Source organism: Homalodisca vitripennis, chromosome 3, assembly GCF_021130785.1.
Source record: "Homalodisca vitripennis isolate AUS2020 chromosome 3, UT_GWSS_2.1, whole genome shotgun sequence".
Classification (NCBI taxonomy): Eukaryota; Metazoa; Arthropoda; class Insecta; order Hemiptera; family Cicadellidae; genus Homalodisca; species Homalodisca vitripennis.
The window spans coordinates 103,026,685-103,047,227 of NC_060209.1; positions in this window are offsets into that span (position 1 = coordinate 103,026,685).

The window sequence follows — 20,543 nt, forward strand, 5'->3', positions numbered from 1 at the left end:
TTAGCACAATACCAATTCTTTAGACAGAGTATTTAATTTTAAACTCTTTATAATATTGTACTTTATAGAAATACGTTTCAATTTACCGGGATGCGTTTAATATTTGCTATGATTATTAAGCAGTTACAACTATAAACAGTTCCCTATGTAGTTTTTAATGAATAATAATGAATATTCATTATTATTTTATGCATTATTATGTGTGTATGTATAGAATAGAGAAAGACGTGAATATTGCAATGTAAAATTGTTGGCACCATCTAAATTTAAGTTACATCCATATTATACATTGAACCGGATTTCTAAATTTTTTTATTTTTTAACGTAGTGGGAATGCATTTGCGCACGGAGTGTGGGACTCCCATGAGGACTACCCTCTAGACCCCCTACTGACCACGGAGGGCCCAGGCCGGAACCCTTTCGGATGACATCTTGCTTGGTCCGTGTGTCTTATGTCCCATCCAGGACAAAACTGCTTGTTTCGGGAGCTAGGGGTCAGCCAGGCATCCGTCTTCACGCTTCTGATGAAGGTTCGCATGTACATGAGTGGTGACTGCATTCCATGCTTCCTCACTCTGCAGCATCAGCTCCATAATGGTGTCTGCCTAAACATCGCCAACTGTGGTGGCGAGCGTTCCCTGGCCTCGGTGAAGCGCCCGCAAGCGAAGAAGGTGTGATGAGCATCATCATCTTCCTCCGGGCAGTAAGCACACCGAGGCGACCTGACTTTACCCATCCTGTAGAGGTACATACTTCCTAAAGTAACCGTGCCCCGTCAGGAACTGACACAGATAGAAATATATTTCCCCGTGGCCACGATCTATCCAGGGTTGAAGCTCTCGAATGAGACGGAAGGTCCAGCGAATTCAATTAGGTATAATTAATATCCTAATTCGAAGTATTTCAAATAATGTTATGTATGTGTTGTCACATGATATAACATTAAACTTAGTAGGATATAGGACATATTGGATTATTCAAAACATTACTTGTAAGATTTTTTGTTTAACCTATATAAAATAACCCCATTCTGTTCTAATCAGAAGAACATAATAATATTACAAACAGTTTTATTTAATCCCTAATTATTCTGAAACTTTTACATATTTAACTCTGTTATTAACCCATTACAGCTGGGTTGAATAGAACAACCAGAGTTTATTGCTTTGCGAAACACTCAACTATTATTAGACAGTGCTCACCATTAATGCTTGCAGGATAAATAATACATTATTATAATCGTGTCAGACTTCAACAATCAAATTTGTATAAGACCATCAATTATCCTAATATTGCTTACTTTAGCACTTAAATGTCCAGAGAATGTAATTTACTACTCTTGTCGATTCAATTATAGTTATAAACATCTATATTCTTGTGGTTGTTTTTAAAAACTAATAATATTAATTTATATATTATGTTGACAATTGAATCCCCAAAATCTACTCTACAAGTATGATATGGTATTATAATAGATGTAATTTTACATTATCGTTATCATTTTTTTTATTATACATTAACACTACTATTAGAAGTAATAATATTTTAAAACATTCAATTCAAAACATTAGCTTTGTGTCTTGTAAAACTTTTCAAATTGACAGTTCGTTTTAAATCAGGGAACGTGAAATATTCGGACAGTAAAAAAATGTTAGTCCAATTTATTTCATATACCACCAGATTTGTTAATCAATTATTGTTTAGTTTTGGGTGTTAAACAAAATGATTAGTACTTCTGATTATTTCTTTTATTACTTTTGTATATATTTTAAATTTTATAGGTATTGAAACTTAAAGACAAACTTAAAAAGTCTTTAATACAGCGAAGTTAAGACTATAGTCCTCTCTACGACCAAAATTATTAATATGAATATAATAACATTAATAATACTAATAACATTATAAAATATCGTTTTATTATAGATAATTTATCGTTGTTTAAACTGCTCATTTACAATAAAAACTTTCTATTTTTTATATTTGTTTGTATTTTTTATATATTTTATACTATATAGAAATTATTAAGTGTCAAAATTTCGAAAATAAAATATTCGCCAGTTAAGATGACTATATCTGTAAAAATTTCCGTTTATAATTCACTCATCGATTCCGCTATATCGTACTTGTTTTTTAAGATGAATAAATTAACCTTAGATGTTATTTATGGAGTAAAATATGTTTGTTACAATTCAAATTTTTATTTACTTTTTTCACGTGCAAAAAGTTAAAAAACCAGATTCATTAAAATATTAAGGATCAAATGCTGAATAACAACAAAGTGAAATGTAATATATTTTTACATTAAAAATATAAACGAATAATATTTTTATTGTATTCATTAAGTTAGTAAATGTGTAATAACTAAATAACATTACTGTTAAGGTTCTTATCAAACCTTCCTATGTGTAAGTGTAATGTATGCGTAATTTTGTACGTCGTACAAATTTCATCAAAGGTTTTGTAATATATTACATACAAATATGTAGAAAATGGAAAATTCTTGTTAAAACAAATTTTACATGACGTTTAAGAATAACTAATAATTTATTAGCTATCATATAAAAATATTATTTTTGACTTGTGTTCGGTAAATTTTAAAATTTATAAGGCTATTACATAATATTTATTTATGTGATCCCATACTCAGATCATAACTATAATAATTGCAATTAAACAGCAATTCTTTTTGATAACCACTGAGTTATGATAGTAAAAAAACTAAACTGAAAGCGTTATTGAATACAAGAAGAAAGTATATTAAAACAGTGCCAACTATGATGATGTCATTAGAGGGTGGGTTGTGAATATTCTATCGTGAAGCAGATTGTATTGTTCGGGGATGTCAACATCCAATAGAATATTCATGGGATATTAAGAGTGACGAAAGATTAATTATTGTTGATCTACGTTGTCACAAGCTTTATAGACCCACTCTGTTACTATATTTCGTTTTAAAGGGGTTTTATTTCACAGAAGGAATGTAATTAACAACCATTGATTCAAAATTAGTAAACTTTTACTAACAGCTTGTGCCTGTGTGCTTGCTGTGCTTATACTAATAAATAGTCAATTAAACATCATTAAACGATACGATTTTTCAAGTCATATTTATTATACTGAGAGATTATTGCTTTGTATTAATTTGTAACTAAGTGTAAGAAATATTTAACCCCTATTATATAGATGTATTTTAATGTCCCGTATACACTGTTACACAAGTTCAATTAATAAAATAAGTTTAAAAAATATTTTGACACACTTATATTTCAAATTACTACGAAAAATAAGTTGCTCTGTTGCATTGTATAAAAAGCCTTTTTAGTGCTGAACAATGCTGAAATGCCATGATCATACAGATAGTACGACAAGACTACAACACGTATTTGTTAGACGAAGACAGTTGATGCTAACAAGTATTTTTAAGTAGTTAACTTTTCTAATTAACAGTGGTTATCGGAAATTACGTGTAAGCCATTGGTTCTTAAGTTATGTCTTAGGAAGGATTGAAACTTATGTCCTAGCCTCTACACATATACCACCTTTCTACTTTTACGTTATTTTTTAGGCCAAATCTATATCCTGAAACGTTTTCAATAGCTTCTTCTATTTTATCCTTAGTTAGGATGTGTGCTTAGTTAGGATAACTTAGTGAGATAAAATGAATGCGCAAATAAAAAATCATAATTATGTTTTCTCTTTTCTTAGTGTGTTAATTTTTAGAATTAAACTTATAGCAATAGCAACTACGGTTTTCAAACAAACGCTAACAAAATTCACAAATTGCTTAACTATTTTACGTCAGAGATGGATTAGTAAAATAACATATAATCTAAATAATAGTATAGGAACATACTTTTAAAAATACGTAACATAAACCAATAAATTAATTCTGTACGTACAATAAGAGGTTTTCACCACTTAAGATACCTGTCATTGTAAATACGAATGTAATAAATAGCCATTATTGTAAGTGTAAGGTAAACCCTCCCCTTGTATTGAGAGAACAGCTGCAGTTAAAGCAGAGTTCCGCGTGTTAAATGTGGCGGGTTTAGTTTATACGACCAGTTCCAACTGTAGTTATTCGTATAAATTACCGTTGAAGCCTTATCGTTCAAGTATGATACATTATAAATGTAGTAAGTCGTTAGGTGAATAATGTTTTCATAGCTTCAAACACTACTACGAAGCAAACTCCACAGTAATATTTCCTTTGACATTATATTTTACACGTATGTATATTTTGTACTAAAATCAACTTGAGCATTCAACAGATTGTAGGATTATTACTCATATGCACATTTGCTTTGCACTTACCATTATTTCACGTTATATGATTATTGCTTAAAACCCAATTAAGTGAATAGTTAATTAGTGCAGTGTAAACCTCATAAAGTTACATTTTTTGCTATAATATATTGAATTATTATAAAAATACTAAATGTGACATATAATATCAATTAATAAGTTTCATGCATATTTTTTTAAAATATTATCGATACATTTTATACAATTTAATTAATTTTTTTATTTATAATAATAATATGTACAATGAACCAGGCAATATAATGTATTCGTATGTTACAAATTGACAAATTTCACAGGAGTGAAAATATTATAAAAGTTAGGAAAATTTAAATTTAATCTTCCTATGAAAGTCGTATATAATATTGCATATAGTTTATTATGTGTTGTCTCAGCTATGTTAATGTGCTTTAACACCAAGAAATCTGAATGCAAATTTATTTCTCCATTAGAATTGCTGGTAAGTCACTCAAGTCCCGCAGAGAATAATAAATAATATGTGTTACTCATCGTGTGAACTCTGCATTAAGGTGAAGTGTGGCTTACAAAAAAAAGGCAGATAACTTTGACATAATGTAGGCAATATTAGCCTAAATTTACTCGTTTATCATACTAATGACTAGGTAATAGAACTCCTCCCATTCTCTTGTTATTTAAATATTAAATAATTGTAACTTATAATTTAATTTAAACAAACTCTCCAATAATACAAGTGTTATTTTTGTGAGCCTTTCGTACTCAATGAGAACATTTTCGGACCCACACAACTGAATACAAGTAATAATAACAATAATAACATAACAATTTTGTACTAAATAAAAACATATGTCATTAAAAACACAAAGAGATAATATTCTAAGACAGCACAGTATGTTGTATGTTATATGTACAGGGTGCAGAGAAACGGGAAATTTTGAATTAATAATAATAAACCAATGAATTGTACAAAAATGCTTTTTAATGCTTAAAATGTGTTAGGCAAGAGTGGAAATTACATGAGAAATATTGGAAATAACTATATAATTAGTCACTTTTTAAAAATAACATCAGTTAAGTGCTGTCCATTGCGCCTAACACATTCATTCAATCGATTTCGAAAACTTATCATTGTGCGACGCAATGTGTTCTCTGGGATGTTGGCGACGTGTTCTTCAATCTGAGTCTTGAGTTCAAGAAGATTTCTTGGCCTAGTCTGGTACAAAACGCTCTTTAGATGTCCCCATAGAAAGAAGTCGCATACTGAGAGTCTGAGACCGTGGAAAAGCCAAGTAACGTTAGCGTTCCTTGAATTTATGCGCTCCCCAAACAAACGCCTCAGTGCTGCCATTGACAGATTGGCAGTGTGTGAGGTAGCTCCATCCTGTTGAAATCAGGTTTGCTGAATGTCAATATCTAGAAAAGCATGAAGCCGTGGAGAAAAAATGTCTCCAGCATATGAATTTAACGTTCAGATGTGACATTTACAGTGAAACCATTACCATCCTCTAAGAAGTAATTATCCCTCGACAAGACACTGCACACCATACACTAACTTTAAGGCTGTGTAACGGACGTTGATGTTCACTGGGATTTATGCGAGCCCAATAACGCATGTTCTGCTTATTGACATGCCCATTTAAATGATAGTGGGCCTCATCAGATATCCAAAGATTTTCATGGAAATTTGCGTCCTCATTGATTTTAGTCAGTAGCTGTTCAAAAAATTGTAAGCATAATTCACCGTCATTTGGTTTTAGAGCTTGAATAATCTGAAGGTTGTAAGGATGAAATTGCAGGCCGTGCAATATTCTTTGCACACTCCGACGCTCAAGTCGCAATGATGAGGTGATTTTTCGTACAGAACGGCGCGGACTCCTTTCCACTGTAACTCGCACTGCATCAACAGTTTCTGGGGTTCGAACAGTCACTATACGCCCAGGAGGTTTTTTCTTTAAGGCCGAACCAATCTCTTCAAAATTCCGAACCCATGATGATACGGCATGTGAAGAAGGAACTCGACTGCGGGGAGGAATATCATAATGGCGTTGGAACACTCGTTGTGCAGCTGTTACCATTTTTCACCTTTTTTGTAATGCGCTCTCACGGCAACGGCATGCTCCGCAATTCTCCACTGCTCCATCTCAACTAAATGACCGTTACTACTAGGCGTCATGACTTCCGTGCCTCACTCCTACAAGACTTATAGGTGTACAAACAACAACTTCAAAATTTCCCGTTTCTCTGCGCCATCCTGTATATATAAAAATAAAGCTGATATTTAGTTAGATCAAATAAAGTAACGGTGAATTTTGAAAAGGCCCAGGTTCGTTGTTTACCAGATTATTTTGGTTCTTTTTTATAAAAATTGTTTCATATGTTTCAAGGATTTTTTTATTTTGTACTTCTTTTAATAAATTTGCATTTGAAAAAGAGTGTCCAGTTTGAAGTGCATGTTTTGCCATCGCTGAACAAGAGTAATTGTAACTTATTCTTATAAACACTAAAATAAAAATTTATTTTTATTAAGAACAATGTTGCTTTGTTGTGTTAATACATTATTAGTGTGGATCATTACTTAAGGTTATAATCCTTTAAAAAAAGGTTTTGTATACTGTAAAAAAGTATTATTATATACATTAATGAGACACAGCCCTAGAAAATCTCAATTTTAATTTCAGCTACCTGCACAATTAGTTCTATAAAAATGTTTTAAAACTGCATTATAAAATAAAAAGTTTATTATTTCCTGAGATAATAAATATTTTAAATATAAACGTGATGTAATTATAATAAATTTATTTTATACAACATTTAAAACTTTGTTGTAACTGTACCTTATAACCTATTACAGACCCTGCAACAATATTTATATATGTATTTGTTACAAAATGAAATTGATATTTATTCCTACTATTGCTTCCAACACAATTTCATAGGTTTTGCACCTTTACAAACGTCTGGTCCAAGTGAACTGTATTTCCGACGCGAATGTTTAATTGGTTTTCTTCCCTCGACCATTAAAATATGTTAAAATCGATATGAGTATAGCCATTGTAATTTACTTCGATCTTAGTATTACTTGAATCAAGAAAGTATATAAAATATATATATAAACAGCTCTGAAAAACATAATTTTTGGAAAAAGATAACAAATAATCGGTTTCATAACAGTCTTGAAATGTATAGTAAACTTCAGAATACATTGCCTCCTTGTTTTTCCACGCAATTCTCTCTCTCTCTCTCTCTCTCTCTCTCTCTCTCTCTCTCTCTCTCTCTCTCTCTTCTCTCTCTCTCTCTCTCTCTCCATGAGGAAAAAATCAAGGTGATCGGTATGTGATTATCAACAGTCAAGATGACATTGATAAACTTGTATGAAGAGTGAGAAGTGTCATGAGGAAAAGTGTTTTATCAAGCAGTCAAGGAAACGTATTTAAAAAGGGATATGTGTTAAATGTTAAATTAATTATACCCCTATGTTTTGTTGTTTTATTGGTTTTTCATACGAATCTCGAGGAAAAGGTCTTTTTCAATATTGTGTGTAGGTTTAACTATTTGTTTTCAACATGTATTGTAGTGGATAAATTTTGTAACTGTCATTATGGAAAATGTATTGTGTTTTGTAAAATTGTTAAAATTAATGACAAATAGTACTTTTAATGTTGCTAATCAATTAAGCAACTTTCTAGAAAAGTTTTAAAAATAGCACATGTAAATGTGGAGAATCTTCAGGTTCATAGAGAATCTTTTTTTAATGTGTTTAATGACGGTGTATTCGATGTCATTGCAGTAACAGAAACCTTTTTGAAGCCTGTTAAAAAGACAAGATAAAGGAAGGAGGAGGGTAGCTATTTATTTTAAGAAAAGTTTTAATACTAGGGTAGTAGCGTTTTCGCAGGCTTCTTACTGCAGAAAACCTGAGTTTTTGATTATAGAAATTTCATTAGGGTGGAAAACTTCTTCTTTGTGTGGTATATCGGCCACCTAAAATTGGTTTTATTAATGAGTTTTTTAAAATTATTGCTAATTTATTGCCTTTATATACTAATATTTTAATTATTGGTGATTTCAATACAGATCTAGCAACAAACAGAGTTTTTGCTGATAAAAATGAACTTGGAAATTTAGTTAGTAATTTGAATTTGTCTATTTTACCTTTAAGACCTACTTTTCATTTACCTCAGTCAGACACATGGCTAGATTTGATAATACTGTATGTAATGAGCTTAATAGAGTTAAGAATTTTTGTCAAATACCAGTACCAGGAATCTCATATCATGACATGATATATGTTGAATTGAATTTGAAGATACGATTAGATAATAATAAGGAATTAATCACCCCCCCCCCCCCCCACCCCCCCCCCCCCCCACCCCCCCCCCCCCCCACCCCCCCCCCCCCCCACCCCCCCCCCCCCCCACCCCCCCCCCCCCCCACATTTCATGTCAGACCACCAATAAACTTGAACCTATCCCAGGACATCAATATTACTTTGTGTAGCACTTGAGGAGAGTGTAATATTCCGACTTTTGTATTTTCAATATTTAGACTCTTATATAACGAGCTATCCGGACATGCCATTATGATGCGACTTGTCTTCCTATATTCCAGAAAGACAAATCTAAGTTATTTTTATGAAAGTAAGAAACAAAATGAATGGACAGCTATAAATAAGAGCATTAGACTAATCCGTTGCACTAAGGTATAAATACACAGGCCAATTAATATAGACGTTGTTTTATTTATTCTAATTCACAGCAATGTTTAATTAAAAGTTTCATAAACACATAGGTAGAGGTATATTATTATCAGTAGATTTTTGTGACATTACTATAACAATGTACTTGAGAAGCCTGATAGAAGGAAAAAACCAGTTGGCCGTTGACACGCCCATAATTACGGGTTTGTCCTTTTTCAACATCGTTTCGAGATATATATATATATATATATATATATATATATATATATATATATACTATTTCACTTATTGAAATGAAAAACCGAAAAAACGAAGATTACAAGGCTTCTATATATTTCGTGGGATTTAAATACCCCACATCTTCAGGAAGCATAATATAATGAATGAAGAAAACAAGAAACAAGAAACACAACAAATAAAATAACCAAAAATGTAAATACGCAACTAAGACATTCAAAAACCCAGCTGATATATCATTAATGGCACAGATGGAAATTTGGAAAAGTTAAAATTATCTTAAATTTAGACCATTTGGGTATTTTGATTTTTAAAAGTAATTGATGTGCTTGTTCCAGATTTTTTAATTTTAATCTATTTAAATTTTCTTCATGACAAGGGAAGACCTTATTAATTCCTTTAAGGTTATAACATTCTTCAATTTTGTTTTTTTTTGTGCTCAGCAGCATGTTTGGCCAATGGCTTCTCCTTGTCTTTATGGAAAATATATCAAATCTGTGCCCTGTTAATTCTGACTCTAAGGTGGTTAGATGTTTGTCCAATGTAACTGTTTGTCACAAAATTTACAATTAATTTGGTAAATTACATTCTTAGAGCCACAGTTTACTTTGCCAATGATGGGATAAAGTTAAACCTGTTACGTTACTTTTGAATTCCCTAGAGTTTTTCATAATTTTGCAAGAACCGCAACGTGGTTTTGTTGCACGGTTCACATCCATTAGTAACGGATTGGTGTAATTTAGGTAGTTTAGGTTGGACAAGTTTGTTTTTCAAATTTGGAGGTTTTCGAAATATTACTCTAGGTGCTTTAGATATAAAAGTTTGGGTATCTGGAGAGGAAAGTAGGACATTATGGGCAATTTTCATAATACTGTTAATTTTGTGTAGTCCAGGAAAAAACTGTGTAATAAACTTTGGTTGTGTTTTATAATTGAAGCTTGCTGGATGTTTTGGTTTGTTTATTTGATTTTTTAAAATTTTGTCTGGGTAATTTTAAATGTTTAAAAGTGTTGCTTAATTTTTCAATGTAATTTAGGAAGTCTATACCATTGCTGCATAGCTTCTTGGCTCGTATAGATAAACTTTTTGGAATAGACTTTTTTATATATATTTGATGGCAACTTAAAAAATGTAGATAGTTCATTGTGTTTGTTGTTTTAACATGCAATTTTGTTTTGATGTAGCCTGTTTCTAAGATAATGTCTAAATCTAAAAAAGTTATTATAACATCAGAATAGTTCCATGTAAACTTCAAAGGAGAGAACTCATAAATATATATATTTATTATGAGAATTTAAAAATAATTTGAAGCATAACTGAAGCAAAACCCTTAATTTCGTATGTATTTGCAATTTAAATGTGACTTTGTTCAATGCAACATACTATGTTGATTTATATTATAGTATTTGTAGTTTGTGAAAGTAACTAAAGAAATATTTTTAATTACCCATATTTATGTGAAGAGTTCCAATAATTTGCAACTCTGAGCATAAGCGCTACCTTGATCCCACGTCTTTTTTTGTTAAACTATGACACGTAGCTTACAAATTCCCTAATCCACTTACTCGTAGTCCTAAAAGGATATTTTTCCTTTGCTTTCGAGGAGACAGCATATCCAGTCTGGTTAGTGTTATGGACCACACCCTGGCAAGATTCCGTGAGGAGTGATGGCGGGAACTCTGTGTCTGTTGTGTCAAATTGAAAGAAGAGAAGGCTAATTCTATTCCAGCCTCTCCAGTTGAAGTGGGCAGAGGAGAGCGTTCCCTCATTTCCAGGTTAGCAATAGCCTTACAGAATAAGGATGCCCCGCACATTTCAAAGTTAGTTATTCATCATAGTAAACTAGACCTACCCAATGCGCCATATTTTCGACAGTTTCAGCTAGTGATCTGCTATTTCTGGACGTTCATACGGGCACCCGAATATAAGTGACAAATCGGATTTCGTTTTATCCACTGAAGGAACAAACCGGCTTTATGTTCTTTAGTTGGGTTTAAGATTATTAGAGAATAACCTCTAGATTTCATATGTGTTGTATTATGTTAATAGATACTTTTTCTTTAAATGGAAGGAATTAAATTAACGTAATTTAATGGCGAAAACTAAAATAGTTCCGAGAGAGAGCATATTATGTATATTTAATGGAGACGCAAATTGTTTTGTTTGATGATGTCACTATCCTATAGAATATTCATGGAACATTAATAGTAATGAAAGATTAATCAACGCTGATATACGGTGTCAAAAAGCTAAAAAATAAATTGATTGCATTATTTTATTCCCTTTAACAGTTATTTCAAAAAAGAGATTAATACTCCATAGATTTTTTTTACAACTTCCAATAAAAATTATCTTAATTTAAACTATTGATCTAGTAAGTTGATATTTTTATAAATATTAAGCAAATAAAATAATTTACATTTAGAATTAATTTTGTATTTTTATAAATAGAGTTATTTAATCACTATCATGTTATAACTCGTTTTTTATTAATAAAACTATCCAAGTTTGTATTTACATTACGTATATTAACCTTATTTATTAATTTAGCAAATATAGTACAGACCATACTTCGTATGATTTAACCACCATCATCGTATAGCTCAAAGATGTATCATGCCACAAGGCGTAATCACTGTGCATTGTGTGGAAATTTTGTATTATGATAGTCGTCTGTATTGATACGAAGCCACTAGCAAGGTTCAATAGGTTGGCTTATGCATTATGAAACACTGACATTAAAAATTAAATACAAAGATTTATTGAATTTAAGTAAGAAATAAACCCACTATGCCTCAAATATATTTTTGTTGATAAAAATATTTTTCATCGAAAAAGGTCGCTTGAATTAGAATGTTCTCTATTCAGGGCAGTGAGCACTTCACATAATAATAATATTATATAAATTTGTTTAAAAATTGATATATTAAAATATAAAATACTACTTAGAGATTAAACAGATAGTTCAATTAACAACTGTTCTTTTATTAATATTATTAACATTTCACACAATATTAAATTTCATCCATAATGCAATGGTTGTTTCTGTTTACTTCAGTTATAAATTATGTGACGATATGTATCCAACGAGAAATTAACATAAATTCTACAAAGAAGTGTTGTTTAAACCACTTAAATTTTGTATTATACTATTGTTTTGTAATTATTACATAAAACTAAATTTTAAATTTATATTGAGAAAGTAGCTGAACTTTAAATAGAGTTCGACGTGTGAAATGTGGTAGGTTTAGTGTATAATGTGTCTTGCTCAAAGTTTCAACTGTAGTTGTTACTAAGTTTCACCTTTGAAGGATTATCGCTCTAATATTAAAGAAGATAAGGGTAGTAAGTCGTTACTTCGCGTCGCGTGCACATTGTTTGCTTGTTTGTTTGTTGTAAGCTCCAACACGTAACTAACACCACAATAACGATTTCTCTATAGTACTAACAGTTTAACGAAGGTTTCTCTATGATTTGAAAAATTTAATTACTTACTATTCCAGCTAAAACATTAGAACTCTGCACAAAGTTTGATGCAGTATTAACCAGCATATGAAATCTACCTTAATTAAATATACTTATATTAAAACATTAAAGCGTTTTAATCCCACGTACCAATTACTAACTCAAAAAAATATACATAACAACACTACGGCTTTATATCTAATATATATACAACCGCATGTGTAACTGACTGACTGACTGACTCACGTATACTAATTCTAACCTACTTCCAGATGAGTTAGAGACTTGAAATTTGGTACACAGATAGCTTTCCACGTGTAACCACCAGGAAAATCCCGAAAAGTGAGAATTTTTCATTTTCAACCCCTCAAAAAAATTCCCAAAAAATCGCGCATTCTTCACCCCTGCAGGCATTTTTTGTAAGCCCGATAGCGGGCGAACCGTTCGAGCTAGCTCGGATCTGACGGAAAATTCATGGTCAGGAATGAAGTGAACTACAAAAAAGGTCTAATGACTTTTTGCTCTATCTTCCATGGTTTTAAGCGACAAAACGCTCGAACATTTGAAATTCCAGAGATTTTTTTTCGATAAAAATAATGTTTCAAGCCCGATAGCGGCCGAACCGTTGGTCGTAGCTCAAATCTGATTGACCCATCAAATTAGGAAATTGCGCGATCTACAGAAAAGGTCCAGTAATCTTTTGCCCTATCTCGATTGGTTTGGCCGAAAAAAAACGTGATTATGTACAATTTTGTTGTAACTTTTACGCGAAAACTTTTGTTTTTGGGGTCGATAGCGGCGAAACCATTGGTCGGAGGTCAAAATAAGGACTAACGTTTTATTTAGGAAATAAGATGACCTACAAAAAAGGTCCAGTGACATTTTACTATATTTCCCTTAGTTTGACCGCAAAACGCGATTAAGTGAAAATATTGGACATTTTCGCCTAAAAATTTACATTCCGGGCTTGATAGCGGCTAAACGGTTGGTCGTAACTCAAAAACAAATTTTAAACGGGATTTAGGAAATCACGTGATCTACAGAAAAGGTTCAGTGACTTCGGGAGTTGGCTGAGCGTTAGCTAAGCGTCAATAGTAGATAGGGGGCAGAGGAATATTTATTATGTTCACAGACACAATACCCTCTAAAAAAAGGCCCAAGTGTGTCATTAAACCCCCGGTAATATTAACCCCCCCCCGGGGATTTCCTGGTATGACCTGATAACCTCCTGTACATTCAACCCCCTGATGTGTTTAACCCCCCTGGTAACATTAAAACCCCCCCAGGGGAATTTCCTGCCATGACCTCATGTCCGAATTTTACCAGTCACCAAATCTCTTAACCCCCCCCCCCTGGGAAGATCCTGGTATGACCAGATAACCCCTGGAGACTTATCCCCCGGTAACGTTAACCCCCCCCTGGGAATTTGTTCATATGACCAGACAATATCCTGACGAAATTAAAACCCCCTCTTGTCTTAACCTCCTTAACATTAATCACCCACCCAGGGAATTTCTCGCCTTGACTAGATAGTCTCCTGGTGATATTAAACCCCCTGTTCGACTTAAAATACTGCCTTGAGGTCGGTTTTTATTATGTTTATACTAAACAATTCAAGATAGCTGACCCGTGCAGACTTTTCTCCCGAGCTCATTTCTGGCTAAACCATAGGTCGTAGATCAGATCTGAGGGCACAATCGAAAGACAAAATTAAATTTCCAACAAGAAAGGTCCAGTCACTTTTTGTCGTATCTCTAACGGTTTAACCGCAAAATGCCTCAAAGTCAAAAGTTTTTACGAATCCGGAAAAAAAATCTATGAAAAAGGTCAATTTTTAAATCCCTTGTCATTTACTTAATGTCCGGACTTAACCAGTCACGAATTCCGCTTATCCCCGAATTTGCAAGCGTTTACTTTGGGGGCCTGGGGGCGTAGCCCCCAGCGAGCCGAAGGCGAGTCTAACTTTATACACATGCTTGTGTACCTCTTAATGTTCACTCAGAAACGCTTTTAAAAAATACTGTAGCCTAACTGTGAAAATACGCAAAAAGGCTCTAAAATTTTATTGAAAATATTATCACGTTTTCAATAATTAAAAAACATTAAATTTACATTATGGTATTATAATTCGATGAGATATTATTTGCATATGCATTAAAAATCAACAAGATCACAGGTCTTTCTCGATAACACATCATAACGACTCAATATCATAACAAATACTGGCTATATCTTAGGAACCAAAGGTAATTGTCATGATAATTCTGTCTTTCGTAATGAGACGGGCGATACACAATGAGATTTTAGTTCTTACTATTTATATTATTTTCAAAATATCACTGGGCTTTCTAATACTTTTTAATATAACCAATTCATAGTTTTTTCATAGAAAATCTGCACGACTCGTTATTTGCATATCACTTTATTATTCTCATACAAAGGTAAAAACAATATTTTATATTTTATATATATAGATTTCAAACGCATACACATTTTATTGTACTGACAAAATATTTTTTATTTTTAATGTTCCTCAGAAGTAAAAAGTAGTATAAATGATAAGTAACCTTAAAATATGTCGAATGTAACACATAATTACAGTTCTCCTAATACTATTAAAAAGATAAAGTATAAGTAATGCATAAGTTAGTCCCGTGATCTTACAATAGTATAATATATGGAGTGTTTTCTTTTCTATATGTTAGTATGCTTCAGCTTTAGAATATATGAATAAAAATTTGCTCCTTCGTTGAAATGTATTACGTTTAAGAAGTGTTTCAGAAGGCGATTTGTAGACAAAATTGTTTTGCATTGATTAAGTAAGCTGTATTACAGAATATTTGCATTCAATGTTCTTTAAGTATTCATTTACTAATTCTTATAAGATACCAAATAAAACCATTTCAAAAGTAAAAGGACTATGAAACAATTTTTTTGGAAAGGAAATGTTATTACATATACAGTGGTAAACTGGATAAACGATCATACAAGTATATTAAAATCTTACTAAAGCTATAATTCATTCTCACTGTAGTAGAAGTAGACAGTATATATCTCTCCTGTAAGTTACTGTTTAATTAGTTTTGTTGCTACAATATACGGTGAATCACTTTTGCTTCGGTGAATAGTCAATACATGCATAGAATGGCAATATCTAATTAGTTAGCAAGTCAAATGAAACTATTTCATTTATAAATATTCTAAGATAACTCAAACAAAAAGGAATTAAAAAAATCATTTCAAGTGACATAAATTAAAGTGTAGTATAGTATATCTGAATAAATAAAGTAAACAATAATAATAATATTCTTTATTGCGTGAAAACAATTACAATATTGCATTGCATGCGTCAACGTAACTATATAAAGTAGATAAGTACATCAGATAAATGGTATGGGTCAAGGTAAATACATACAATGCAATACGATTCTTGTATGTATCAGAACTGGGGATTTCGTGGTTGTTAATTTCAAAAATGTTCATCCCAGTGGCCCATCATGAACTCATCAGTTGAGTAAAATGCCTTTGACATAAGAAAATGTTTTAGTCGAGTTTTGAATTTTTTTGTTTCATTGAGTTGTTTGATGCCTTCAGGGAGCCTATTGATTAGATCGACTCCAACTTGAGATGGTAAGTGTTCGAAAGCTGCCGTTCTGTACTGTTCGACTCGAAAGTTATTCCTGCCTCTAGTTCCATATTGGTGGACATCCCTACCCCGCACCAACTCGCATTTAAGTCGGCAGTACAAGGCCACCTCGAGAATATAGAGACAGGGAAGGGTCAGCAATCCAAGCTCCCTAAAGGCATATTTGCACGACTTTCTGGGGTTTAATTTTGAAAGAATTCTTACGGCTTTCTTTTGAGATCTGAAAACTCTTTCAAATCTGTATTTGGAACAGCTTCCCCACAATCTCAAGCCATATGTCAAATGTGGATGTATCAGACCGAAATAGGCCATTTTTAATACATCCAACGAACAAAATTTTGCAAGATTGCGCAGGACATAAATTCCCGAAGCAACCTTAGAGCAAACGTTTTCAATGTGATCGTCCCATGTCAGCCCCCGATCAAGGTACATTCCAAGGAACTTAATGGAGTCTGTTTCTTCCAGAAGGAAATCGTCCACCATCACCGCGGGTCGAAGCTCTTGCTCTTGTTGTTGCCGAAGGCAAAAATGTATGACGTTTTATTTTGAACTGTTTGTTTTCAGATTGATTCTGGAGAAATATTCGATGCATGAATTCAATTCAATGAATGACTCCATTTCAAGTTCGTTTTTTGATTTTGATCTGATGCAGAGAGTCGTGTCGTCAGCATATTGAATCAATTTTCCATTCTGGATTGCAGAATTCAATCTGTTGACGTAAATTAGAAAAAGGACTGGCCCTAATATTGATCCCTGTGGGATACCGTAGGGCATTTTAACTTTGCCTGACAAGACACTCGCAATCTGCACGCACTGATCTCTATCTTTTAAATAAGACGAGATCCAATCGTGCGGGAGTCCCCGAATACCACTTGACCACAACTGGTGCAACAGTGTTGCATGATGCACACAGTCAAAAGCTTTAGAGAGGTCGAGGAATATGCTTAGCACGTGCTCTCGTCTCTCTAGGCCCTCGACAACATTGTAAATGAGATTCGTTACAGCATCGATTGTCGACTTGTTTTTCCTGAACCCAAATTGTTCGGGACATGGAACCTCGTAACGATCAAGAAATTGTTCAAATTGTTTGAGAAAAGCTTTTTCAAAAATTTGGCTGAAAACAGGGAGTATAGAAATTGGACAATAGTTGCTTGGAATGCAAGCATCGTCCTTTTTGAAAATTGGTATAAATTTGGCAATCTTCAATGCTGACGGGAATACGCCTTGAGCAAATGAAAGATTGATCAGTCGGGTGATTGGAGTCAAGAGGTATTTGAAGCAACCCCTGAGCAACCACACAGACATGCCATTGGTGTCACTGGATTTTTTCGGTCTCAAATCTTTTTCGGAGCTTATGAACACCATTTTAAGTACTGCTTTTGGCGTGGACGGAATATCCATCGCTATGGTCAGAGGCTTAAGCCCTTTTTGTATTGGAGCAATCACCCATCTAATCAATGTGTCTCTAACTAGTGGGAAATTTCCTTCCTGCTGGAAGGAGAGTGTAGTGATCCCTCTTCCGAAAACTAACAATTCTACTTCGATTTCTCAGTTTCGACCAATATCGATCCTCCCGGTCGTCTCTAAAATACTGGAGAGGGTTGTGTCAGAGCAGATGGTCAGCTACTTGGAATCTGAGGATTTACTGCCTGAAGCACAATCAGGTTTTAGACAGGGTTTTAGCACCTGCTCCGCTCTTCTCAATGTCACTGATGACCTGCTTTCTGCTAGGGATAGGGGTTTTCAGAGCTTGATTACGGGATTAGACTTTTCGCAAGCTTTCGATTCGGTTAATTTCGATTTGTTATTAGCTAAGCTTAAATTCTATCATTTTGACGAAAATTCAGTCCGATGGTTCTCGTCGTATTTATTGGGGAGAACCCAGCGAACAAAAGTTGATGGTCGGCTGTCTCCTGCGTTGCCCCGTTTTGTTGGTGTCCCGCAAGGTAGTTGCCTGGGGCCAATACTCTTTCTTGTATATACTGCAGACTTGAAAGACCAGCTGGAGTTCTGCTCTCTCCATTGTTATGCAGATGACTCACAGCTATTATTGTCTTACAATCCTTTGGAGAGAGCAGAGGCTGTAGGGAAGATTAATTCAGATTTGGATAGGGTAAAGTCGTGGTCGGATGATCATGGGTTTCTGCTTAACTCGGACAAATGTGCTGTTTTGCAGGTGGGATCATCTCTGAACTGTCAACCACATGGTTGCATTAGTCAGTTAGTCACTTTGGATGGCAAACCTTTAGTTATGAACAGTTCTCTAAAAATCCTTGGAGTTACTTTTGATTCCAATCTTGATTTTGCGAACCATGTAAAATCCATATGTAACAGCGTTGTGACCAAACTGAAAACCCTTTATAGATGTGTGAAAGTACTGCCTGTGTCTTCTAAGCTAGAAATTGTCCGCTCAATAATTTCTCCCACTATATATTACGCTCTTCCATCTTTTGCTCGTTGTTTGTCTCAGGAGTATGTCACGGTTCTTAGTAGATTGCAAAACAGAGCTCTGAGATTTGTTTATAATCTCAAGAAATTTGATCACATCAGTGAATTTAGATTAAGCTCTAAGGTAATATCAATTGGAAATTGCTGTGACTTACAGACTGCCCAACTAATCCACAGGGTTCTTCAGACTGGCAAACCTAAATATCTCAGGAAAAAACTTATTTTCAGGCATGAAATAAATTCTCGCAGTACTCGGCAGGACAGCCTACTTCATTTGCCTAGGGTCCGCCTAGAAATTGGCAAGAAAGGTTTTAGCTACTTTGGACCGGAAATATACAATGCTTTGCCCCCTGCTTTAAAGACCCTTAGTCATAGTACATTTAAAAATCATGTTAAAGAGATTTTTATATAATTTTATAAGTTAGAATAATTATGTAATTTTATATCATTTAGAATAACTATTATTACCTGTAATTTATGTAATAATTACCTGTAAGTTATGACAAAAGTTTATCTTGTAAATCAGAGTCTTACTTTGAAGAACGCTTGCTGAATAAAGACGTTATTATTATTATTCAATCCCGCACGACACGGGCCACCTCCACCTCACTCACAGGAAAAAGAACCATAGATGAGATCGGTCTCGTCAATGGATCATCGCGAGGGCTATCCGAAAATGAGTCGTCTGGTTCAGCCACAGTTAAAAAACATGTGTTAAATTCACTTGCCACTTCAAACGGATCATCAATTATTTTATTTCTTGTTTTAAGTGTTGGAGTTGAAAATTTGGAAAAACTTTGTTGTTTTGTGCTGTTTTTTTATAATGTTCCGAGCGCTTTTTGAAAAATTGTCTGATTTTTTCAGTTTGGTTTCGACATCTCGTGCCTTGGCCATCCTTATTTCTTTTCGATAATTTTGCTTGAAATTTCGAAAAAAAGTTTTGATTTGTTCGTTTTCTGTCCCTACATATATCGAATGATAAAACTTGATAAGCCTTTCTCTTGATTTGAGAATATCCTGAGTAATCCAGGTATCTCTTTTCCTTTGAAAACGCTCTTTGAAATTTTTGAATGGGCAGGTGACATTTAAATGAAAAATTACTCGCTTTAAAAATGCATTGAAGGCTTCCTCCACTTGATCGAAAGAATCCAGGAATGACCACGACTCCTTCCTGAGACAATTGTTGAAAAGATTAACATTTGCAGACTTTAAATCTCGTTTTATTTTCACGGAGGGAGGTTCAAATTTTCGTTTGGAGTGGGTAATTATGGCTTCCTGGGCGAAGTGATCCGAGATGGCCGCGTTCAGTACAGAGACCGAAACGTCTGGGATGTTTGTGATGACGTTGTCGATGGCCGTGCTCGACGCGGCAGAAACTCATGTTGGTTAGTTCACGGACCATGTTAAACCGAAAGAAGGTAAGATATCGCGAAGCCGCTGGGCCAGGGGGTTAGCGCAGTTCAGAACGTCGATGTTGAAGTCACCTATGATGATAAACTTCAATAATTTTCAATAATCAATAGGAGTGTTTCAGATTTGTCAAAAGATGTGGTGCTGCACCGATTTGGAGATCTATATAAGCCAAGTACTGTGATTTTTCCAATGGATTTTTGATCAAGTTTTACCCCAGCCACTTCAAAGTTTCGATCACTACTATAATCCACTTTTAATGGCTGGTAACTTAGGCGATATTTGACAAAGATTGCCACGCCATCCCCTTTGTAGTTAGTTCGGTTATAAACACTAGCCAATTCGTAGTTATTGATTCTG